At 38.1% G+C, this 26,724-nt stretch overlaps 1 protein-coding gene across 3 annotated transcripts in view; it reads right to left on the bottom strand.

Moving 5' to 3' along the window:
- Nucleotides 1-26,724, bottom strand: part of SUPT3H (SPT3 homolog, SAGA and STAGA complex component) — a 464,602-nt gene that overhangs the window by 19,855 nt on the left and 418,023 nt on the right. The window lies entirely within an intron of this gene.

Below are 26,724 nucleotides of genomic sequence, written 5' to 3'. Positions count from 1 at the left end.
TTCTGAGTCACATAATGAGACCCAGAGTGAAGCAGAACTAAAATCTAGGACTTAGGAACAAAATTACCCTTTCCCCCACCATATTTTTCATTAGTTAAACTAGGAACAGTTACATTCAGATAATTCATAACCCTCAATTAGATGGAGTTTTTCTACAGTCTGTTTTCAGAAAAATGGAAAGAAAATGACAAAATCTTATATCAGGGATTTTATTTTCCTTTAAGCTTATAACTCTGGGGCTCTTTTGGAGTCTATCTGCTTTCAGTTCAACAAGTTTACCTCCATCAGCTATGTGATAGAAAATATAGAATAAGCTTTTAAAATAATGCTTTGGATGCACTATCTTGTTTAATTCTAAAAAGAATGATTAAAACCCATTTTTAATTACACTGAAAAAAAAAAGTGAACCCCAAGCTTTTTAGAAAGACTTTTACCAACATGAGGTGAAACACAAATGGTTGGTTGGATAACTTTCTGTTAATCATAAAATTCAATCAACTTCAAAACCATCCCTTGAAATATTCTGCTTACACAGGATTTACTATGGTTGTCAGGCTTTGGAGCCCTGGCTGAAATTTCATCAGTCGGTTATGCTGCTACGCAGTTCACTCTGGATCAGCATATCAAAGATGAGAGAACAGGGGCACATTCCAAGGTTCATTCCTCAGGGCTCTCTCTGTGAGCTTGCACCCGACATCAGGCTTTTTGTGCCACAGGACACTTATGGATTGAAGCAAACATTCTAACAAGGACTAGAAAATTCCAGTCCTACCTCCTAAGATCAGGCACCGGAGAACAGTGTTAAATGAGTTCCTCAGAGAGCCACAAATAACTTGCAGGAATGGGTCGAGTGTCTCCCCACAACCACAGGCAGGGGAGCCTCAGGCCATGAAACAGCCCCTACCACCAGGGCTGCCGGGGAGAGCCTTACGCCAAAGTAACACTTTCAGTTTCTCGACCTTGGTAGTTTAAATTTTACAACCACAGTGACAACCTTTAACATAACATACTATTTAAAAACCCAGTGATGGTTTACATGGAGATAAATGGACCTGGGAGTAAAGCTGGATGTCTCTTAAAGGTAAATGGCTGAAGTGAGGCTTGCTTGGAAAAGAAGTTTTGGCTCCGGAGAAGGGTCTTGGCTGAACCCACCTGAGAAATCACCACTTTTAAGCCTTCCACAGTGTGCAATATGAAATGGTTCTCCCTAGTACTGAAAAATCTACTTTGCAAAGATCAATTCACCATCACAGATGTTGTATCATTATTGTTTGCAAACAACTAAAAGATGACAGGCTTATTTAATAATAGATCCTCAAGTAGCTAAGTTTAATGAGAAAAATCACATTGTAGAGCTGACGCAGATTTCTGGAATAAGTTCTTCCTATTCTAATTTGAAAACAAAGAAGGAACAAACATGCATGTGTAATTAGTGAAGAGCAATTTCAGCAAACCAATCCCCTAGGGTCCTCCACCCTGAGTCACTGCGTTTTCCTTTTGATGTACAAAGGATGTATGCTGTCTGTGTAGGACGATTATGGGAACGTCGCAGACTTGGCATCCTTTCCAGAGTAAGCAACTTTAAAGGAAGATGGATGAGGACAACTCATCTTTGTGTCAACTGTGAATTTCTCTTTATTTGTGTTGCGAATGTTGAAACTAAATTTAAACATCGCTTAGTGTGAGGACCTTCCAGAGGCCACATTCTCACGAAACACTTTGTATCCCACTTACTCTCTGCTGTCAGAGTCTGTGGTTCCCAGTTCTGTATCTTCACAGACATTCTGCAGACCTTGACCACAAACAGCCAGGACCACACCCCACTACTGAAAAGCACAAAGTAATCAACAACACAACAAACCAGCACCTATACGCCACTTAAGCTTTATTTCTGATTTAATAAAGCTCTGTTCTCAACTAGTTGCTCCTGTGTGAATTTCTTGAATAGCTCAGACAATTTAGCATCTCTCAAAGTTACCAGCAAAGATGATATTTAATTTTTTTTGAGGACCAATTATAGTTCTTGGCTTTTTTTTTTTTAAACTGAGGATTCAGCTAGTTCTCTTTTTGACATTCATTTATTCATTTAGCTCCAAGTTACGACCTGTTAGAACCTCAATACACCTGCCGCAGCAGACACAGATTCTATGTACTGCACGGGACATTGGCAGAGAAATTAACTCCTAACAGTGCACTTTCAAAATAGAACCTTTTTTTTTTTTGCTATGTGCATATGAATAAGCTAGAGAAAACATTTAAATCCCAAAGTGGTTAACTTCTGTCTTTTCTGTGGGTCATCATAAATTGCGCATTTTAAAGAATGCAAATTAATATTACAAAGCAAAAGATTAATATTCATCTTAAGCAAAAGAAGATAAATGTTACAAAACATACCTTGTCATTCTAAGTTGAATATGATTGTGTTATTAATGTCATACCCTGATTAATAAAGCTTAAACTGTAGATAAAACCTCTCCTTCTCCCAGTTCAGACTTACTTATTATTCTCACTACTCTCTTTCCTGATTCTTTTCTGCTTTCTCAAACTTTAAATAAGATAAAAACAATTTCCTTGTAGGGTCTCACATCAGCAAGATGGCAGGCTAGAAGGTCTCAAAGCTCATCTTCCCACAAAAACAATAAATAACTAACTAAAAACATGCACAAACAATTCCGGGAAAGCTCTGAACCAAGAAGCAGAACCCTGCTCAAAAAAAAAACCCAGCATGGCCACATAGAAGCGTGGGAAGCACTTTACCTGCATCACTCCACCCCCAGTTTAAAGCAGCTCAGTGCAAAGAGGGACTCCCTCAAATGAATTCCATGCCACGTGGAAAGAAGAACAGGAAAACCTCAGAAAGTCACTGTCGTGGACATCTGTAGCCTTTGCTACTGAGGACCTGCACCCTCCCCCCCACCCCCCCACCCCCCGCCAGATCTTCAGCAACGCTGAACTCAGCTAATGGAGCTGCATGGAGCCTCCACTGCTGCATCTCCTCACTGGGACTAGAGCCTGTTGCTGCTGTGAGACCTGCCCCCAGGGGCCGCACTTGATGCTGTGGATTGGAGATCTGGGATTGGGATACCACACCACCTCACCATCTATGGGACTGGAGCTGCTGCTGCTCTCTGGCCCACCCCTGGGTTCTAAGTCATGGCATCAACTTGCCATCCCTGGCTAGCACTGTTGCAGCTCTGTGCTCCATCCCTCACGTCCTGAGTCATGGCTTTGAACTGGCATTGCTGAGGCTGAGCTGCTGCTGATCTGCACCCTGTCCCCTGTGGCCAGAGTCAGAGCTTTGACTCACTATCCCCAAGGTACGCTGCTGATGCACCCTGCACCCTAGTCACTGCTAACCCTGTGATCCCACAACCTGTGTCACTGCTGTGTCCCATCTTGGGGTCCAAACACTATGGCAAGTCCCAGAGACTCAGAATCCGGTTCCTTGGGAGATCTGAACAAGCCTGCACCTAAGATACTAGCATTGCCATTGCAACAAGTGCACCTGTGCCCCAGGACCCAGGCACTGTGGTAGCTCCATATGTACCTGTCCCCAGTACCCCAGCAGCTTTACTGCTGCTCTGAGTGCCAGTGCACCAGACCTGGAGCCAAGGGGGATCACCTTGGGTAGCACTTCCTCACACAGGCAAAAATGAGGACTGGAAGACCTCAGCAGCCTCTGCTACTGAGGACCCTTGCAGTCTTTGCTAATTTAGACCTTGGCTGATGAAACTGAACAGAGACTATGCCACCATGTCTTCCCCAGAATCAGAGATGCTTCACTCCACCCAGCCAAAGCCCTTAAAGCCACCTTCAGGTGAAAGACTTTCTCAACCAAAGTCAGCCCCAAAACGCTAGAATAGGTCACCCCTCCCTCAAATGTACAGACATCAATGCAAAGTCACTAGAAACATGAAGAAGCAAGGAAACAGGATACCACCACAGAAACTCAGTAATTTTCCAGAACTTAACCCCAAAGAAATGGAGATCTGAGAGTCACTTGAAAAAGAATTAAAATAATTATTTTAAGGTAGTGCAGTGAGATTCAAGAGAACATAGACAACTCAATGAACTCAAGAAAACAATACATGAACAAAATGAGAACTTCAACAAAGAGAGAGAAATAAAAAAGAACCAAATAGAATGAAGGATACAATAAATGAAATGAAAACTACAACAGAGAGCTTCATTAACAGGCTCATTCAACCAGAAGAAAGAATCTTCAAACTTGAAAACAGATCTCTTAATATTATCCACTTAGAGGAGAAAAAAGAAGTAAGAATGAAAAGGAGTAAAAGAAGCCTATGTGAATTATGGGGCAACATTAAGTGAAACAATATTTGCATTGTAGGAATCCTAGAAGAAGAGAGAGGGTCAGAGAACTTACTTAAAGAAACAGTGGCTGAAAACTTCCGAAACCTGGGGAGAGACGGCCGTCCAGATACACAAAGCTCCAAGATCCCCAAATAGTTTCAACCCAAAGAGATCTTCACTGAGGCATATTATAATCAAACTCTTAAAAATCAAAGACAAAGAGAATTTTGAAAGCAGCAAGTTTAAAAGGAGTCATCACATAGAAGCAAATATAGATAAAGTTCTCAGCAGGTATCTTAGAAGAAACCTTGTAGGCCAGGAGAGAGTGGGATGATATATTCAAAGTGCTTGATATTCAAAGTGCTCGAAGGAAAACAACCCTGCCAATTTAGAATGCTTTACCTAGGAAAGTAGTTCCTAGGTAGATACGGACTTTCGACTTTCCCAGAGAAACAAAAACTGAGAGAATTTATCACCACTACGCCTGCCTTACAAGAATGCTAAAGGAAGTTCTTCAAGATGAAATAAAAAGGAGGTCAATTATTATTAGTAACATATGGGAAGTATAAAATTCACTGATAAAAGTTTAACATTCACTGACAAATTCAACATACTCTAATACTGCAATGGTGATATACAAATAACTTTGGACTCTAGCATATAGGTGTTAAAAATTACTGCAGCTAAAACATTTTGTTAGTGGATACAAAATATAAGAAGATATAAATGGTGACATCAACAACATGAAGTATGTGTGTGTGGGGCAAGTAAATGTGTACAATGTTTTTATGTAACTGAAGTAACGTTGTTATCAGCTTAAAATGGACTGTTATAAGATGTAGTATGAAAGCCTCATTGTAAACACAAATAAAAAACCTGTAATAGATACACAAATGATAAAAAAATCAAAGCATACCACTACAAAAAAACCCAACCATTCTCAAAGAAAAACAGCAACAGAAAAAGAAAGGGATAAACGAAGTACAAAACAATCAGAAAACATTTATACCAATGGCAACAGTAAGTCCTTACATATCAATAATTACTCTAAATGTAAATGGTTTAAAATTTCCAGTTAAAAGACAAAGAATGCCTGAGTGGGTAAAAAGAAGAAAAGTGAAGAAAAAACTAAGTATATACTGCCTGCCTACAAGAGATTCACATAAGCTTTAAAGATACTCACAGGCTGAAAGTGAAGGGATGAGAAAAGATATTCCATGTAAATGTAAAACAAAAGAGAACAGAGGTAGCTGTATTTATATAAAAAAAAGTAGACTTTAAGTCAAAAGCTAAAACAAGAGGTAAAGATCATTATATAATATAAAGAAGTCAATTTATCAAGAGGCTATAACAATTGTAAATATATATGCAACTAATATCAGAGCAGCTAAATATATTAAACAATTATTAATAGATCTGAAGGCAAAAATAGATATCAATGTAGTAATACTAGGGGACTTCAATACTCCACTTTTAACAATGCATAGATCATTCAGACAGAGTATCAGTAAGGTAATAATGGACTTGACCTATACTTTATACCAAATGTACCTAACAGACATATACAGAACATTCCATCCAACAACACACAGACACACACAGACACACATACATCGGGGTGCCAAAAAAATGTATACAAGTGGACACTTTGGTCAACGTTGCTCAAGCAGTAGTTCGCCGTCATCAGAAATATCTGGACACTGATTGGAACCACTTTGAGCACCTCTTGTAATTGCAGAAGTCACACGTGACTTGTATTCATCTTTTGTTATCGGTATATATGAGCATTATAATTTTAATACAGTTTTCCTTTCTTAAAATGTGTACACATTTTTTGGCATCCTCTGTGTGTACACACACACACGAATATTATTCAGTCATAAAATATGAGAAAATTCTGCCATCTCTGACAACAGGGTGAACCTGGAGGGCATTATGCTAAGTGAAATAAGCCAGATAGAGAAATACAAGTTCTGTTTGATATCACTTACTCATATATATGGATTCTAAACAAAACAACTCCCCCACAACAAACAAACAAACAAACAAACAAACAAAAACCCCCCAGAGAATAGAAATGGTGGTTGCCAGGGGATGCAGGGACAGGGAGATGGGGGTCAAAGGGTATGCAGGTCAAAGGGTACAAACTTTCAGTTATAAAAAGAGTAAGTTCTGAGGATCGGGTGTGCAGCACGGTGAGTCAATAATATGGTATTGTATACTTGCAAGTTGCTGACAATAGATCTTACGCATTCTCACCATACACAAAACATAACAAAAAGAGTTAAGTGAGGTGATAGAGGTGCTAATTATTTTGATCTTGGTAATCATTCCACAATATTTATGTATATCAAGTCATCATATTACACACCGTAAATGCATACAATTATATTTTTCAATTATTCCTCAAAGTTGGAAAAAAAAAATCATTGTAGCAGGTCCCAAATTCAGTTACAAATACTTCCTTTGTCAAAGGCCTAAGACAGAATATCTTGGTTCTGTTGTCTGAAGTCTTATAAACTTGTGTAATTTGCTTTTAGAAATTCTGTATAGATTTCTTACTCTATGTAAACTACTCTGTGCTTGGTGATGCAAAGGACGCAAAGGTAAGTAACACAGTCCCTACATAAACTTCCAATTTAATGTAAATGGTTTACCTACCACAGTAAAATGCAATGAGAGGTCATTCTCAAAGGCAGGAAGGAGGCAGAAAACTAGGTATCCCTTTTGTTTGCTTTTAATCACAATATTTAATTTCAAATAACATTTAAAAGGGCATGAGATTTATAGATTTCTTAAAGCCGACAGGGGCAGAGATTAAAACATGCTACATGGTTTTATGGTTTGTAAAGTACTTTCATGCCCACATCTAATTTGGCCTTACCACAACTAGTAAAAAAAGGTCTTATGATTGTCCTTTTTAAAGTGACATGTCCAATGAATGGCAGATTTAGGATTAAAAACCAGGGTCTCTATTCTTTTCATCATACCACATTGTCTTTCATTAAACAAAAGAAAACAAAACCCCTGACATCTGGCATAATTTACTTCACCCAGATTACTGAAGATATGCATAGTCTCATAATCCTAACAAACTCAATTCTTGCTAACTAACTCAATATCACTTAAAGGGTGAACTAAAATTTTACTTCAAATTTAAACTAAATCAACCTGGTACAATACTCCACAGTGCAGTGATGAAACCTGAATCTAAATCATCTTCAGTTTGAGGCATTCTCAGCTAGTGCAAATTTGCAGAATAATTTTAAGAATAGTATATAGTAGAAAACACCGTGCAACCAGATTACCTGGGGAGCTTTGAAAAATAACCGATACTTCGGCTCTATCGCTTCGTTTAGGCTCTGGAATGGTTTAAAAGTTGTTCAGGTGATTTGGATGCATAGTGAGGGCTGAGAATGGCGGGAGAGTGGATGAGGACACCATTAATAGGCCCAAAGATGGGTTTGTCAGTAAAGGGAACCCTTTCAGAATCTGTCATGATTATACAACAAACATCATTTCTTAATGGAAATCCTAACACTGGCATTTAATTTAATCCACAAGAAATAGAAATTAAGGTTTTCAGACCATGGCTTTTATCCAGACAGCAGACAGGTTGCCTGTATCTGTCACATTTCTCACTTGCGGTCCATCTGTAGAGTGGTCATTGTTATCTTCCTTCCCAGATGCTGGGACCCCACTGTGAAGGAGAACAGCCCTTCAGACTGCCATACCACATTTAATTCCAGCATGAAAGAGGAATTTGGAAACAGAGCCTACTAAACCAAGCTGAACAAACTCTTTGCTTACACCTAGAATTAAGGAACAATGGAATTTGGGAATTGGAAAGTACCTTTGTAAACGCTAGTCCAATTCCAAATTTAACAGATAAAACAACTAATGCCTGGAGAGAGTGACCCATGCACGGTCATGTGGGAGCCTAGGATTCCTGACTCAGTCCAGGGCTCTTCAGAGATGGTTCTCATTCTGCCCAGAGCTATGTGTTTAGCTTTTCTGACCTTAATGGGGAAAACAGATGTAGGGAAAGAAATTGTTTTTCCGGATTAAGAGCCCTTGGGAGCAGAACAAAAGTGAAGGGACTTAATGATGCCCAAAACAGTACAGCTGAGGAGTTAGAACAAGGAAGGTCATTATGAGCTTTTAGTTCTACTTCTGGCTCTTGCTATACGATTAGCTCTTCCTTAGAGAATCACTTAATTTCCCTGAGTACCCACAATAATAATTTTGATAAATGGGGGAAATATCAAAATAATTAAGGTAAACCTGGCTGAAAAGTTCTGTGGCAAAAGCACACGTCTGTTGGACCTTCATGGGGGTGACACACCACGTGGTCCCACTGATGTCTTACTTACTAAGGCGGGGCTCAGTGTCTGATTAATAATGTGGCCTGCCAGGATATGTTTAGAGTTGGCCGATTTGGGTTAAATCCAGTAGAAAAAGGGCAATAAAAAGATTTGGAGTATATATTCACTCTCTCCCAAACTACTGTGCACTCCCAGTTAACTAAATGTAGGGTAGACATTTTGGATGATCTGTGGGCCACAGGAGCCGTCCTGGTTACCAACGGCCTGGTGGTTTCCCAAATGCTCTCCACTCCGCAGGGATGAAGAGGGCACATAGGGCAGAGGTTCTACAGGCACTGGCTTGGCTTTGCTGCCAGGAAAAGGGAGGGAGGGAATACAGTGAGCTGAGAGCAACAGACTTTCACCAGTCCTTACTGATTAAGTTATTCTAAGTGTTTGATTTATTGGAATACTCAGTTGAGTTGGGGCTGGGAAGGTAAGTACGTCTCCGAATTTCATGTATAAATGAGGTTTCCCAAGGCAGCTGAAGCAGCCCTCCTCTCTGCTCCACCGCACTCCCAAGTTTTACAGGAAAAGCCAGTTGCTCTTGTATCTGACCTTTTCCCACCTCTCTTCTGGCACTGGAGACTACATCAAGTTGTCTCCAATCCTGCTGCCTCCATGAGCCCCAGTTCAGCCCTGCCCTCTGTGGACGCACTGGATTCAGACTCTAAGCCCGCCGCCGGCGCCTTCGTTTGCTGAAGGTGTCCGTGCCCTGAGAGACATATTGTTTTGCTTTAATACTATAAATCTTTGAAGCTCTGGAGCTTCATATCAAAGCTATGTAATAGCTTTTTAAAAGATAAAATATGCCCTGTTGTTTTTTGCTGCCCTTGTGTCTGTGTGTGGGCAAGAGATTTAATTATAATGCATAAAACTGAATGGTGGTCTAAGATGCTTAAAATCAAAGTGGGAATCATGACTGAATTTCATTAGCAAACATAAATACAAATAGGCACATCTTGTTTGTACCAATGCCATGTGACTTTTCTCCTTTTGATAATTTTATTCTAACTCTGATATTTCAGAGAATCTAAATTGAACCATATGATGTATATAGCATTGCAACATACAAAGCTCTTCATTAAACATTCTCTTTTTTGTATACTTTCCAATGTTATAAATATCCTGTAAAAATCATGGAGGGCAGTTTGTCAGCCAGCAGAGCTTGGTATGGGGACAGTGGAAGGAACTCTGCCCTTTAAATAAGAGATCTTCCCTGGCCGGCAGAATGGGAGGAAAGACATATAGCATTAACTATCATTGTATTCCAAATAATTAGGAGCCTACAAATCTTGAGGAACTTGTCACTTTATGCTTGTTATTCTCTAACTCTGGTATAGTCTTTGTATTACCAAGTTATTTCAGCATTCTGAATGCAAAATCTTACATTGAAATTTAGTTATTAAAAATCACCATTTCTAATTGTCCAACGCGTCTCAATCAAATTATGAGAGATGTATTAATTTTATTGTTGGACAAAATAATTAAGTGATAGATACAAACAACATTGTATGTTAGGAAAAAAGGTTTTTTGTGAATGTTATTTTTAGCAATTTTATGAGATTAAAAGTATACCATTTCTATTTATAAATTATTCTTTCCATGATATCGTATATACTTAAGTACAACTACAGTTAATAATAATTTAATGCCAATAATATTAAACTTTTCTTCAGCTACCTTATATTATAAACAATCAAAACACAGATGTCTGAAATTATTCCAAGCTACAAACACATATATGTGTAAACTGTGCTAAATTGGCGGGAATTACTAGGTTGGTGCAAAAGTAATTGCGGTTTAAAAAGGTTAGAATCACAAAAAAAAGCAATTACCAACCTAATACTAACCGAAATCTCCATTTTGGGAGGACTCAGGTCTAACAGCTAATTCCCTTGATTGACCCATAGCCTCCAGAAGGCAGAGAACTTGTTTTTCATCTGTGTACGCCCAGAGTGTAACCCAATGCAAGGCAAATAAGCAGGTGCTCAATAAATGATCATCTAATGAATGAATGCATTTGATTAGCAAGTAGCTTAGTTTCCTCTAGACGACAATTAGAAATGCTAACATGTGTTTACCATGAGAACAGGGGCTGGGATATTTTCAGCTCCTAAAAATTAGGCTTAAACCACACACTTATCATTTCACAAGATAACCATCGGCAGCAATTATTAAGAAAAATAAATTAGTGACCTTAAAAATTCGACCATAAGCAATGCTGCAAAAAACAGTTATTCTGATATTAGTTCTCAGTTCCCACAGGGAGCATTTCTGGGCTTCTTCTTACTGCTATCTGCCAGGAATAAAAATTTTGCTCCTAACTGCCTTCTACCCAGAAAAAGAGAATCCAAGTCATCTAAAACAACACTGTTGAATTATTTTGTTGAGTCTAAACATTTTAAATTCAAATATAATACTCCTGAGAATTATAATGTATAGTGAGTTTATAGTAAATAGTATGAAATAAATTATTTTTTACAATCTTGGTTGTATGGCAATATTAACTGTATTTTCAGTCTTCAACAATGATACAAGTTAAAAACAGAAAGAAAATACTGCCTCAATGGTCTGTGCTACATCAAAAAACACAACACACAAAAAATAAAAACATAGATAGCAATACCTGTTTACCAATGGTCAAGACACCAATTTAGGATAGTAAATAAATTTAGGTTCTTAAGGATTCTTTGAAGACAACAAATACTAAACATCATGACACAGAACCATCAGGACATAGGAGTTAATAATATCAATCACTTAGGCTTGCTACCTGAGAAGGTATATTTCTGTATGAATTTACTGTCATTAATTCAACAATACAGAGTATAAGGTGCAGTGGATACAGCAATGATCAGATGTGGCTCCTGCCCTTCATATTGAACAGTCTAATGAAGGAGACACATGGCATGAGAAATGACAAAAGTGATGCAACTTAAAAAACGAGTATAGAGTGTAATGGGACCATATAAGAGAGCAGTAGAGGTGAGTGGTAATGATGAAGGTACCTTCTTGAAGGAAATGATATTAGCTGAGACCTGAGTTGGGGACGAGAGGAGAATGGTTAGCAGGATAGAAAAGTGTTCTAGGTAAGACCTAGAGGAAAGAGAGCTTGACTTATCTTGTTCCCAAATGCCAGTCTATAGGCTATGTTTGTCAACATAAATATTAATTCTATGACCCCAATCCACACTATGTACCACTGTGAAGGGTTTCTCAAAATTCAGGTAAGAAATGCTTCTATATTATATATAAGCATTCAACTAATTCTTTTGAATCACTGCTTTAGGGACTGATATAAACTCTTTATATCAAATTGGAATAATCGGAGGATTCCTGGTCCAGTATGTAAGAAGCTAGGAAGTTACCATTCTGTCTTAACAACAATTAAAAAGCTGACCAAACCAAAAAAATCAGAAACTATTCCTAGATCCAAAAGAGAAGTGAGGGCACAGGGCAAACCACTGCCCCTAAAATTGGAGAGACAGGTGAATACAGTCACAACTTACTGGAGCGTAACCAGTACCAGGGTAGGGAAACCTGCACTGTAATTGACAAATTGGTAGAAGCTCAGTGTGGCCAAATCTGAGAGACAAAACTTCAGGGGGACTCAGTCATGGGGGTCCCCCATACTTTTGTGAGTTTTACCTCCTGGAGCTCTACCAGGTTCTCATAGGGAATATGGCAGAAAAATCTCCTCTTGCTTCAGGCAGACAGAGGGGAAAAACATTTTGAAATACTCCAGAGCATTCTGTTCTTGAGGTCTGCCCTCAGGATAAATGATTTAACCAGAGCCTAACCTGCTGGGGTTTTGTCAGAGCCTTATTGATCTGAGAAAAGGGAAATATCCGACTTCAGCCCACTGTAGACATCCTTCCCATCTATCAGGGGGTGGGAGCGGGAGTGGAGAGGGGTTGCTGAGAAACACTTGTGAAGTTCACTGTCCAGAGGCACAGGCTCATTAAAAGACTGAGACCAAATCATGTGACTACAGAATGCTCCCTGCCCCCATCTTACCACCAAAGTAATAAAGGCCTATTTATACTAGTTCCTATTACCCAGTACATCATGTCTGGTTATCAAGACAAAATTCCAAGGCATACTAAAAGGCAAAAAATACAGTTTAAAGAGAAAGAGTAAGCATTAGAATCAGACATATTTATGACAGCGATGTTAGAAATAGACTGGGAATTTAAAACAACTATGATTAATATGTTAAGGTCTCTAATGCATAAAGTAGACAGCATGCAATAACAGATGGGCAATATAAGCAAAGAGATGGAAATTATAAGACAAAATGAAAAAGAAATGCTAGAGCTGTAAAGGAACACACTGTAGAAGTGAAGGATGCCTTTGATGGGCTTATTAGTAGATTGAATACAGCTGAAGAAAGAAACTCTGAGCTTGAGGACATCTCAATAGAAACCTCTGAAAGTGAAAAGTGAAGAGTAAAACAGACTGGAAAAAAACAGAACAGAATATCCAAGAACTGTGGGATAGTTACACAAATGGTGTAACATATGCATAATGGGAGTATCATTAGGAGAAAAAAGAGAAAATAACAGAAGAAATATTTGAAAAAATAAGGACTGAGAATTTCCCTAAATAAATGTCAGATACCAAACCATAGAGCCAAGGAGCTCAGAAAACATTAAGCAGGATAAATGAAAAAAAAAGAAAAAAAAAAAAAAGAAATAAAACAAAGAAATCAACAAAAACAATAACAACAAAAACTGACTTTCTGTTCAAAGTACAGAAAGTCAAAGATAAAATTTGAAAGATGCCAGAGGAAAAAAACACTTTACCTATTGAGGAGCAAAGATAAAAATTACACCTAACTTCTCAGAAATCATGTAAACAAGAAAAGAATGGAGTGAAATATTTAAAGGTTGAGTGAAAAAAACACACCAACTTAGAATTTTGTGCCCTGTTATATAATCCTTTAAAAATGAAGGAGAAATACTTTGTCAGACAAACAAAAATTGAGGGATTTTTTTTCCTCCAATAGGCCTGCCTTAGAGGAAATGATAAAAAATGTTCTTTAGAGAGAAGGAAAATTATATAGGACAGGAACTTGGATCCATATAAAGAAAGGAAGAACAGTGGAGAAGAAGAAATAAGTTAAGGCACAATAACAATTTTACTTTTATTCTTAATTGATCTAACAGATAACAGTTTGTTCAAAATAATAGCAACAGTGTATTCAATTATGTTGCATATACATACACGCTTATGTATACTTATATATAAATGAAATGAATGACAGCAATGATACAAGGGACAGGAGAGAGGAATTAGGATTATTTGGTTCTTATAAGGTACTTACACTATCTGTAAAGTGGTATAATGTTATTGGAAAATAGACTTGGATTAGCTGTAAATGTATATACATGCACACCTCAGAGATACTGTGTTTAGTTCCACATTATTGCAATTATAGAGCAAATATTGCAATAAAGTGAGACACATGTATTTTTTGGTTTCCCAGTGCACATAACAGTTACATTTACACTATACTATATATAGTCTATTAAGTGTGCAATAGCTTTAGGTCTAAAAATAACAATGCACATACCTTAATTAAGAAATACCTTATTGCTAAAAAATGCTAACCATCATCTGAGCCTTCAGTGAGTCATAATCTTTCTGCTGATGGAAGGTATTGCCTCGAAGTTGACGGCTGCTGAATGATCACGGTGGTGGTTGCTGAAGGTTTCAGATGGCTGTGGTAATTTCTTCAAATAAGACAATACTGAAGTTTGCCGCCATCGATGAACTCTTCCTTTCATAAACAGTTCCTCTATAGCATGCCATACTGCTCGGCAGCATGTTACCCACAGTGGGCCTTCTTTCAAAATTGGAGTTAATCCTCTCAAACCCTGCCGCTGCTTTATCAACTAAGTTTATATTAATATAATATTCTAAATCCTTTGTTGTCATTTCAACAACCTTTACAGCATGAAGATGTAGAGTCTATCTCAAGAAACCACTTAACTTATTCATAAGAAGCAACTCTCAGTAAACTAGAAATAGAGGGGAGCTTTTTCAACTTGATAAAGAGTATCTACCAAGACTCTATGGTTAACATCCTCATTAAGGATGAGAAACTAGAAGCTTTCTCACTAAGATCAGGAATCAGGCAAGGATGTTCCCTGTTATTGCCGCTTTCCTACACTGTGCTGGTAGTCCTAGCTGATGCAATGAGACAAGAAAAAGAAATAGAAAGGGCTACAGATTGGAAAGGAAGAAATAAAACTGCCTTTGTTTGCAGATGACACGGTCATGTATGTATAAAATTTGAAAGAATAGACAGTAACACTCCTGAAACTAAGTGAATACAGTAAGGTTGCTGGATATAAGGTTCATATACAAAAGTAAATAATTTTCTAAATGCCAGTAAAGAACAAGTGGAATTTGAAATTAAAACACATTGCCATTTACACATTAGCACCGCACCCAAATAAAATAAAATATAAAGCCAACAAAATATGTACAAGCTATTTATGAGGAAAACTACAAACCTCTAATGAAAAAAATCAAAGACCTAAATAAATGGAGACATAATCCATGTTCATGGATAGGAAGACTCAATATTGTCAAGATGTCAGTTTTTCCTAACAATCTATTAGATTTAATGAAATTCCAATCAAAATCCTAGCAAGGTATTTTGTGGACATTGACAAAATGATTCTAAAGTTTAAATGGAGAGGCAACATACCCAGAATAGCCAATATAATATTGAAAGAGAAGAACAAAGTCGGACGACTGACACTACCCAACTCCATGACTTATTATAAAGCTACAGTAATCAAGATAGTGTGGTACTGGCAAAAGATAGTGTGGTACTGACAAATGGATCAGCTGAACAGAATAGAAAGTCCAGAAATAGATCCATATAAATATAGTCAACTGATCTTTGACAAAGGAACAAAGAGAATAAAATGTAGCAAAGATAGTCTTTTCAGCACATGGCGCTGGAACAACTGGAAACACACATGCAAAAAATGAATCTAGTCATAGGTATTAAGCCCTTCACAAAAATTAACTGAAACCAGATCATAGACCTAAATGTAAAATGCAAACGAGAACACTCCTTGAAGGTAACAGGAGGAAATCTAGATGACCTTGGGTTTGGTGACGACTTTCTAGATACCCCATCAAAGTCACAATCCATGAAAGAAAAAAATTGATAAGCTGGACTTCACTGAAATTTCTGCTCTGTAATAGACACGGTCAAGAGCATGAAAAGACAAGCCACCGACTGGGAGAACATATTTGTAAAATATTAGGACTGTTATACGAAATATACAAAGAACTCTTACAATTAGACAGTAAGAAAACAATCTGATTAAAAAATGGGCCAAAGACCTTAACAGACTCTCGCCAAAGAAGATAGACAGATGACAAATAAGCAAATGAAAAGATGACCCACGTCATCTATCATCAGGGAAATGCAAGTTAAAACAATGAGACACCACTACACACTGATTAGAATGGCCCAAATCCAGCACACTGACAGCACCAAACGCTGGCGAGGATGTCGAACAACAGGAAATCTCATTCATCGCCGGTGGGAATGCAAAATGGTACACGCAGCCACTTTGAAAGGCAGTTTGGCAGTTTCTCATGAAACTAAACATACTCTTACCATCCAACATTTGCACTCCTTGGTTATTTACCCAAAGGAGTTTAAAACGTATGTCCACACGAATGCCTGCATATGGGTATGTATAGCGGCTTCATTCAGACTTGCCAAGACTTGGAAGCCACCAACATGTCCTTCAGTAAGTGACTAGATAAATAAACTGTGGCACATTCTGACAGTGGTACATTTATTCAGCGCTAAGAAGAAATGAGATATTAAACCATGAAAAGACATGGAGAAAACTTAAATGCTTATTACTCAGTGAAATAAGGCCATCTGAAAAGGGTACACAATATATGACTCCAAGTATATAACATTCTGGGAAAGGCAAAACTATAGAGAAAGTGAGAGATCAGTAGTTGCCAGGTAATGGGGGTGATGGAGGGAAGAATAGCCTGAACAGAGAATTTTTAGGGTAAAGGATTCTGGTAGTACAATTGTGAATTCATGTTATATATTCGTCCAAATCCACAGACTGCTCAACACCAAGAATGAACCCTAATGTAAACTATGGACTTTGGGTGACAGTGATGTGTCCTTGTGGGTTCATCAATTATAACAAATGCATGCTTCTGATGAGGGGTGTGGATAATGGGGGAGGATATGCCTATGTGGGTCAAGGGGTATATGGGAAATATCTGTCCCTTCCACTTAATTTTGCTGTGAACCTAAAACTGTTATAAAAAATAAGGTATTTGAAAATATTGGGATACTCTCTGCAGGCATTTATTACAAAATTGAACTGCTGTGTCGTGACCATGACAGGCACGTCTCCTCCATGCCTTTGAGTCTCCTTCCCCAATAAGGTGGGCTCGAGGCACCACAAACATACTCTTGTCCCTGTACATACTGCACACCTACAGTTCTAGAACAGAGTTGTCTTAATGGAATTTGCCACAGACACTGACAATCTGCCTTAACCATTTTGAAAATTTATCTCCAAAATAAAATCATCAAAGTGTGTTCTCCAGTGTAAAAGATGAATTTGAACAGAATGGTCATAGTGGGTGACTAAATCTCCTGCGATATGGAAATATAGACCTAGAAAGATATAGTACTTATATGGCAGTGACAGAGCTCATTTTATTGGGTATTATTCCAATTCATCCTCAAAGGTGGGCTACTTGGGTCACAGTAAAAAGGACACTGCACTGGTCCAGATCACCCCATCACACTATTGTTCAGTTCTATTTACGGTTCACACTGTCTCTCAAAAACAGAGAGGCTGAGGCTCAGCACATTAAAGAAAAATGTTCTTAATTTCACTTTTAACAGAAGTTATAACTATTCAAAATACTTTCTTTGGAAATATTTTGATTTATTAGTAAACATCCAAATCTAAAAAATAGATCTTTAGAAAGCCTAAGAAAAATTCAGCCGCCAGCTCTAAAGAATTAAGAAGTCAGTTGAGATTCTTGTTCCAAACTGGTTGACAAGAGATCAGAGTCATCCTTATGAAAGAATATGGCTGTTATATTTCAGTAACTCTCACCATGATTTCTTGTGGAAGGGCTGAATGAATTCTACCTTTATGTATTCTATTCATAATATAAGCAGGCATTCTACAATATAAAGTATAGCCTTAGAATGTATAATCTTTATGCTAAAATTCATTCAATGAATCATGTCAGCCAGGTTTTAAGAGAGAGGAAGAAAAGCTGTTTAGCAAATGAACATTTCTCTGCCTGTCCAGTCCAGATGGTGATGGTGGCGATTGAGGAGGCTGGTCCCATCACTCTCAGGTCCCATCACTCTCAGGCTCCACTGGCCCCTGTGCACGCTGCCAGCCTGTTGTTACCACAGCCCTGGGAGATGAGAGGAGGTAAGCTGATGCATGAGTAGCTGCCAGGAGAAAAGATGGGAGGAAAAAAGCTAAAGAAATATACTATTTCAATCAAAGTCAGAAATTTGTAGAAGTGGTTTTGGTCTCCATATAGTAAAAATATTTATCCAAGAAACTCCTACTCGGGTGTGAACATCCTACTTCTAGTGGGATTTTGTTTGGCAAAGGGCTGTGAAAGAGTGGAAGCTAATACAGAACATGTCTATAAACAAATTTATTTAGTTAGTACAGATTGACACATTCACTAGAGGATTTCAGCAATTACATGTGTAAAACTATTTCCTACAGTGGTTTCCTTTTGTGATTTTGCTAATTTATTCAATCTAGGCCATTTTCATGCACTGACTGTTATAAGCCAGTTAGCCACCCAGGCTGAAAGGAACATATGGAGACTCTATGTCTTATTTCCAATTTTTCATGTAAACATAATTATATGGTGATATTAAAGAGTCAAACTTTTAATGAAAGAAAGGCAAGGAAGGTTGTAATACCTTAAAACATGATGCTGTAATCTAACTTTGGAGACGAGAGATGTGGGCGTTATCGGCTGACAATGCACATGAAAGTACTCAGTAAAATGCAAAGTCCCGTATTAAGTGTAGGGCGTTTATATTTAATAGGTATTTGTAACCTAGTTGTAACAACATGTAATCAAGTCATATGCATGAAGAATTTTAACTTTTACCAAAAGAGTGTCCATTGAAATGCATAGTCTCAATTCCGGAAGTGCTCTGATTGTAATTCTCTAATAACATATTCTTATTCATAAATGTCATTAATTAATCAATAGACTTCTACCTTTTAAACTCTATTTAAGCCATTATTATAGCTCCTATAAGTGTCTTACTTTTAGGTGCTCAATAAATATCTGGTACATTAGTAAAGACTAAGTTTGGATAGTCCTCATAACTATCCAAAGAAAAACACTCATATTTGCAAAATAGTTTATTTCACAAATTGAAAATTTTTAGTTCTCATATGTTCATTATTTCCAAATATACTTATGATTAATGAAACAGAATGCAGAGTAGCTTTTATTAAATAAAGGGCTGTACACTGCTATCACTTTAGGTAGCCATGAAAAGTATTTCTGTAAAATGGAGTCCTCGTCCTCAAAACAGTTGGGAATCACTGGCCTTGCCCGAGAGCATGGGTGGTCCATCCAGATAGGGCATGGCAGGGTCCTGGCATTCAAGGGCACAGGGCACTTGGGAGGGCTGGTTCCTTGAGTAGGCTCAGTGACAAGGTTCTAAAATTTCCCATCTGGAGCCTCAGATCACTAAGCCACCTGAGAGCTCTGTGTGCTGGGCACAGAAAGGTAAAATAAGAAAGCCAACCTCTACTATAAATGAGAAGGTGGAGGGAAGGTATTCCATTAGTTCATTGTTCTAGAGTTATGTTGTAATTATATTTTTCAAAAATATTGAAAATCCGTATTAATTATGGAGAGGTAAGAACGGTGAATTTGTTTATCCCTCACTTTAGTGTGCCTTGTTTAATTTCTTTTCTTTTTGGTAATTTTTTTCACCATAAAATCAGCAAGTCCATTTTTATGGGGCTTATGCTGGGGCTAACTTGATTTACAATTACCATCTTAATAAAATGGTAATTAGATGGTGTTATTGGTTAAACTGTGTCTTCCAAAAACCTAAGTTGAAGTCCCAACTCGGGGCAGCAGTGACGGTGCCCTTACTTGGGTCTTTGCTGATGTAATCAGGTTAAGATGAGGTCCTGAAGGTGGGCCATAATCCAGTATGACCGGTGTCCCTATAAGAAGAGATAGAGACACACAGGGGAGAAGGCCACACGAAGACAGAAGTAGAGATTGGAGTGATGCGTCTACATCGAAGGAAGACCAAAGATGGCTCGTCATCACCAAAAGCTAGGAGAGGCATGGAACAGATTCTCTCTCAGACCCCTCAGAAGGAACAAGCCCTACTGACACCTTGATTTTGGACTTCTAGTCTCTAGAACTGTGAGACAATAAATTTCTATTGTCTTAAGCCACCCAGTTTGTGGCACTTGGTTACATTACAGCAGTGTTAGGAAAGTAATATGGGTGATAAGGCACCTGCTTTCACCATTTTCTTGTATGGATCTGTGGTATGGAAGAAATCTGGCTTCTTCCACCTGTTGGGTTTTAACCAGATAGTCTGGACACTGACACCACTGCGGAAGTCCTCACAACTTGAAACCAGTGTAAGAAGTAGAAACAGCTGTGTTTGCAATGGTGTGATCACTGATTTTCTGGGCTGAGAGGGTCAAATGAGATCAGTTCTGCTTCCACCAGGCAGGAGAATTTCCCTTTCTGGCTTTTTCAGCAGGTGAAGGGGTGCTATGTCGCTTGAAACAAAGACTGGCCTCAAAGGGGACTATTAAGTAAGGCCTTCCTAAATGATAAATACAGAGGACAAAACACTTAAAATGATATTCTCAAAACTGTGGCATTTTCATCTCAAAGACTGTGTAAAATATAAGAAAAGAGAAAACCAGGTGCAGTTGGCCCTCCATAGTCATAGGTTCAGCATCCGTGGATTCAACCAACCGCAGATCAAAAACATTAACAAAAGTTACGTTGTTGCTGATGTGCGCGATGATGGCTGTGTCTGTATTAAACATGTACAGACGTTTTTTTCTTGTCATTATTCCCTATACTATTTACATGGTGTTTATATATAGTATTAGGTATTATAAATAATCTAGGGATGATTTAAAGTATACAGGAGGATGTGCGTAGGTTAATAACTGCAAATATGACACCATTTTATATGAGACTTGAACATTCTTGGATTTTGGTATCTCTGGGGTTCCTGGAACCAGTCCCCCTTGGATACCAAGGGACAACTGTGTTGGCCTTTAAAGGAACAAGTCTCAGATATCTCAAAAGGTGTGTTCTTGATAACGGCCATCGTACCACAGACCTTTTGCTTTAAGGCAAACCAAAGTAACTAAGATCAAGTTATACTTTATATTTGGCCTAGTAATCCCTAAAATCAGTCATTTCCTATCTTTATAATGTATAAGACAATCTTAAAAATATAGATATTATGGTGAAAAAATTGTGTATGGGGAAATATAAAAAAATTAAACACAATCCTGGGAGCTGTACTTCTTCTGGTAAGCAGTAACTGAGAAAATACGTAATGATCAAAATCCTTGCATGATGTTTCTAAACGAATTTTATTAAATATACCAGTATCTACATCCAGTTGAAAACTTATCAAGACCTATCAGTTATCCTCTCTATAGGCGACGCTTAGTGTGTCTGTGGGCCTGGGGATGACCTAGTCTAACAATAAGGCTCTTGGGGAACTCAGGTTCACAGGTTGGAAAATAAGTTGCATTTGTTCATTTATCACAAGCACTGACTGAGTGCTCTAGATGTGCCATGTACTGTTCAGAGTGCTGGGGATGCATTGTGAATACATTAAATCTGATTAAATAAATAAATACACAATATGACGGTGATGACAAGGGCTATGAGAACAAACAAGGCAGGGCGAGGGGACAGAGAGCGATGGGGTGGGGGTGTCTCCCCTTTGATAAGGTGACATGCAGAGGCCTGAATGAAGTAAGGGAGGGAGCAATGCATACCTCAAAGTGCGGACGGCCTAGGAATCCTAACAGCAGAGTGTGGGGGCTCAACAGAAATAATATTTACAAGGAGAATCTTGGGAAGACAGTGGGGACACTGAGGACATCTTATTTTCCTTCCAATATTTTCTGGTGTAGATCCTGTGTGAAGGGCAGACAGCAGGCTCTGGGGAGCCAGTGGCAGTGTCATCATTCTTGTCAAGGAGTCTCGCTTTGGGCCGGGGTAGGAGAGGGAGAAGGTTACTGAGAGGCGTGTGTGTGCACATGCGCGTGCATTCCCACACCAGGAAGCTACCAAAGGCAACCTCTTCACGAATCTTGCTCAATCCCATGTGAGTGACACAGCCAGTTTCAAATCAAAAAGAGAAAACTAGCTGGTTTGCAGAAGTCTGTTTGAATACTCCTTGACAACGGTGGAGTACGAGGTCTCGAATAGCATACACCTGCAAATAGCATACCATCTCCCAACCAACTTTTCAGTTTCCTTTTTTCATCTCTAAATGCAATGCACGTGGTTAACGTGTCTTTCCTTAGAGAAATTTAGATTTTACCGATCTCTTTCCCTCACAAAGTCCTTTAAACCAACCGGGCCATACACACGTGAACACCCACATGCCAACGGGGAAGCAAGGTACTGTTCTCATCACTGTTGTGAAGTCATCTGGGAGAAACAGATGGGTGTATTTGGGGCACTTACTTGCAATCCTGACTTAAACGCCACACCATCCAAATATTCCTTTTACGAGGATGTCAAAGCACATCACACACTATGCAAGACCTGCCACTTTAGTTGTGAGGTCTTAGAGAGCGCTCACTCAAAGCAACTCAGGGGAACGCTTTCCACTGCCTGCACTTGGGGCTTTCCTGACGGCTGGGAACGCTAGTCTGTGGGTAAAGTCTTATCGAAAGGAGCCAGGGTTTAGAAATAACTGTCTGAGTTCTGCTTCCTCTGTAAAAAAAGGTAACTGGTAACCGTTTAATAACAAACCTATCAGGACGTGAGATCACAAACTGGTCTGGGGCTCAACTGCCTTGGGATTCTTTCAATATGAGAAAATGAATGGAAAGAGAGTGAGAGAGACATTATCAGCCTTAAATCATTCCAAGGCTATTCTTGCTTTCACATACCTATTTAAAAAAAAAATAAAAATAAAAAATATATATATATATAGTTGACCCTTGAACAATATAGGTTTGAGCTGAGTGGGTCCACTTATACACAGATTTTTTTTAGTAAATACCTGTACTGTATTCCACCTGCAGTTGGGAGTCTGTGGATGCGGAGGGCCAACTGTATGCACTAATCTACTGCCATTTTATACAGGAGACTTGAGCATCTGTGGATTTGGGTATCTGCTTGGGGGGTGGGGGAGTGCTCCTGGAACCAATTCCCCATAGCTTCTGAGGGACAACTTAAGTTTTGCAAGAGTCAAAAGTTATATGTGGACTTTTGACTGTGTAGGAGTCAGTGCCTCTAACCCCTGCATTATTCAAGGTCAATTGTGTATCTATCTATTTATGCAAAAAATGCTTCGATTTTAAATGCCAGTGATATCAGAGCAGTCTGATGGGCTGTCCTTGGACACAAGGAGAATGTGATTACGGGCTGGTGACAGACAGGCTTGTTTATGCAGTCTCCTGGAAGACATTACCATATAGCAGCTGCACTAAGTTATGGTAGTGACGATGAATAAATGCTGACACCAGAATGAATCATATCGCATGTTCAATGATGTCACTTGCTTTTGGTGGGAACAAAGAGACATTGCTCAATGAAAGAGACAAGTCCCCTGACTTTTGAAAAGAACTGCATTGTTATGTGGAAGAGAACTCTTAGCTGGGCACATTGGGACCACCTAGATCACCAGGTGGATTAGATAAGAAAGTACCCAATATTGCTAGAAATTGGAGAAATATTAAAAAATAAAAGTCTAACTTCAGGACAGATATACTTTGGTTTGCTAACAAAAGACCTCAGTGGCAGAAATTATAATAAGTTGTTTTATACTAGCACCCTAGTGATATACATGAAAAAGCATTCAAAAACGAGGCACATACACATACACAGAAAAAGACAGATTAAAAACAATGGTGTCCCTGAAACTGGTGAAGGGCATATATGAAAAACCCACAGTTAGCCTTCATTGTTAAAGTCTGAACACTTTCCCCATAAGAGCAGAAGTAAAGGAAGACGTCCACCCTCACCGTTCCTACTCACCATCAGTATTAGTGAAATATAAGCCAAGAAAACAAAACAAAAAAAAAGAGGCATACAAATCGGAAATGCTGAAATAAAGCCACCTCTACTCACAGAAAACACAATCGTCTACATAGAGAACAAAGAATCTAAAACAGTTACTAGAATTAATGAGTTTTGCAAGGTATCAGAATATGAGGTCAACATAAACATGAATTTTATTTATACATTCTGGCGATGAACAAGCAGAAAGTTAAATTAGAAACTATAAAAGCATGAAAAACATACTTAGGGAAATTTTTAACAAAATATGTGCAAGATCTATACAATGAAAATGTTAATGAGAAAAATTTTAAAAGATGTAAATAAAAGGAGAGATATACTGTGTTTATGGATTAGAAGACAATATTGTTAAGATAGTTTCCCTAAACTTATCTACAGATTCAATGCAATTACTTTCTAAATCCCACCAGGCTTTTCTGTAGAAAGTGCCAAGCTGATCCTAAATGAAAATGCAAAGGACCTTGAACAACCAAAAAACTGAAAAGGAATGAAGTTGGAGGATGTACACTACCTGATTTCAAAACTTAGTATAAAGCTAAAGAAATTAAGTCAGTGTGGTAATAATGTGTTTCTCCGAAAATAAGACCTAGCTGGACCATCAGCTCTAATGCATCTTTTGGAGCAAAAATCAATATAAGATCCGGTCTTATTTTACTATAATATAAGACTGGGTATAATATAATATAATATAATATAATATAATATAATATAATATAATATAATATAATATAATATAATATAATATAATACTGGGTCTTATATTAATTTTTGCTCCAAAAGACGCATTAGAGCGGATGGTCTGGCTAAGTCTTATTTTCAGGGAAACACGGTAGCTAACACATTTATACAGAAAGAAAAAAATTAACAAACTGAACTTCAAAATTATAAACCTAGGAGATATAAAAACATGCTCATATGAAGACTTACATGTGAATGTTTGTATTATTTTAATGTAAATTTTATGCATAATTGCCCCAAACTGGACAAAAGGCAAAATGTACATTAACATAAAGAATGAGCTATTGAAACATGCAACAACATGGATGAATTTCAAATGCATTATGCTAAGTGAAAGAGGTCAGACTCAAAGAGATATATATATGTACGATTCCATTTATATGACATTCTAAAGGCAAAACTATAGGGTCAGAAAACAGATCAATGGTTGACAGGGCTGGGGAAGAGAAAGAAGATTGATTATAAAGGGGCATGTGACATTTTGTGGCAACAATGGAAATGCTGTGTATAACTGTGATGGTAGTTATATGTCAAATAACTGGTAGTTATTTGTCAAAATACATCAAACTACATACTTTAAAAGAGTAAATATTTTTATATGTAAATTATAATTCAGTAAAACAAAACGAAAATAATCATGCTTTTCTGGGGATGGTCAGGATTTGTATATCACAGGCAGGAAGAATATTTGGACTTGAACAGTCCAAATGAAATGAAAAACAACACTTAACAAGTTTCTAAGTTGTTGGTTTTGCATATGGCAGCATGCTATGTTTTCATTAAAAAGGACTAGTTGAATAAAAAAAATTATATGGCTAGAATTATTTTGTTAAAACCAAAGTTAAAAATGTATATATTTATAAAATCAATTTAATTTGGCAAACATTTATTGAATGCTTACTATGTACCAGGTATTGGGCTAAGCACCATGTGGGAGGAAAACAGATACCTGAGGCAGAAACAGCATCTCCATGGATTCACAAGGTAGTAGATCTGAGCCATCCATTCATACCTGTATCCACGTATGCTATCACTAGAAGTGCTCAGCAATCAGTAAAAAGCTTTGAAATGGTATTTCTCGGTGGAGTGCCTGAATTCTGATTTTGGAGCACTATCCTTTGATAAGGGTGTATGAAGTAGCAGGTTTTGAAAAATTGTTCTGAGACCATCTCTGTCCCTTGGCGCCTCTCATCACTTTGCTTTTCAACTTTGCTCCCTTTCTGCACTATCCCTGTAGACTTACTTGACAATCATGAGCTTCTCCTCAACTTCCTGCAAAAGGCCAGTTAAGGATGTGAGCCAGTTGGGTTCACTGATCGCTTCAAGCGCTGAACTTCTAACCATCCCAACAAGCTCACCACAGAGATAGCGACAAGAGGCTCAAGACTAGTGCAGACACCAGAAAGCCCTGGGGAGGAACTTCAGAGCCCTTCAGTAAACCATGTGGGGCAGACAACGAAAGAAAACAAAGAGAGCTTTTAGAAGGGAAACAGTGGGCAAAAGGAGGCAAGACGGAGACAGACATGTACTTTGTAGGGAAACTGAGAAGGGTCTTTGGAGAGAACATGGGAGGCCTGACCTTTCCGAACATTTTTGTCTTTTCCAAATTGAAAATATTTTTGGAAGAGTGAAGAATAACTTTCCACACCAGAAACGGAGTTTTTTAGCACTACAGTTTCTTTGACTTTCTTGACTTTTTCAGTGTTTAAAAACAGAACTTGAAAACACATAAATGGGATTTTTTTCTTGGTCACTGACATTAAGGGATCCGACTGAACCCTTGGGCCTAGCGGGGACAGTGCCTGGGACCCTGAGCACCCGTGAGAGGCTAACGCTTTATTTCTTGCATTGGGACTGTGCTAACTACTATCTACTTTTCCGATTGCTGGCAGTTATTTTGCTAAGCATAAAATGCCACTGTTTTTCTTGCAGAAAACTTTTTTTTTTTTTTTTTTTTTTTTTT

Source organism: Rhinolophus sinicus, chromosome 2 (assembly GCF_057876585.1).
Source record: "Rhinolophus sinicus isolate RSI-liver-muscle chromosome 2, RSI-T2T, whole genome shotgun sequence".
Lineage (NCBI taxonomy): Eukaryota > Metazoa > Chordata > Mammalia > Chiroptera > Rhinolophidae > Rhinolophus > Rhinolophus sinicus.
This window is presented reverse-complemented; position numbering and strand designations above follow the sequence as displayed.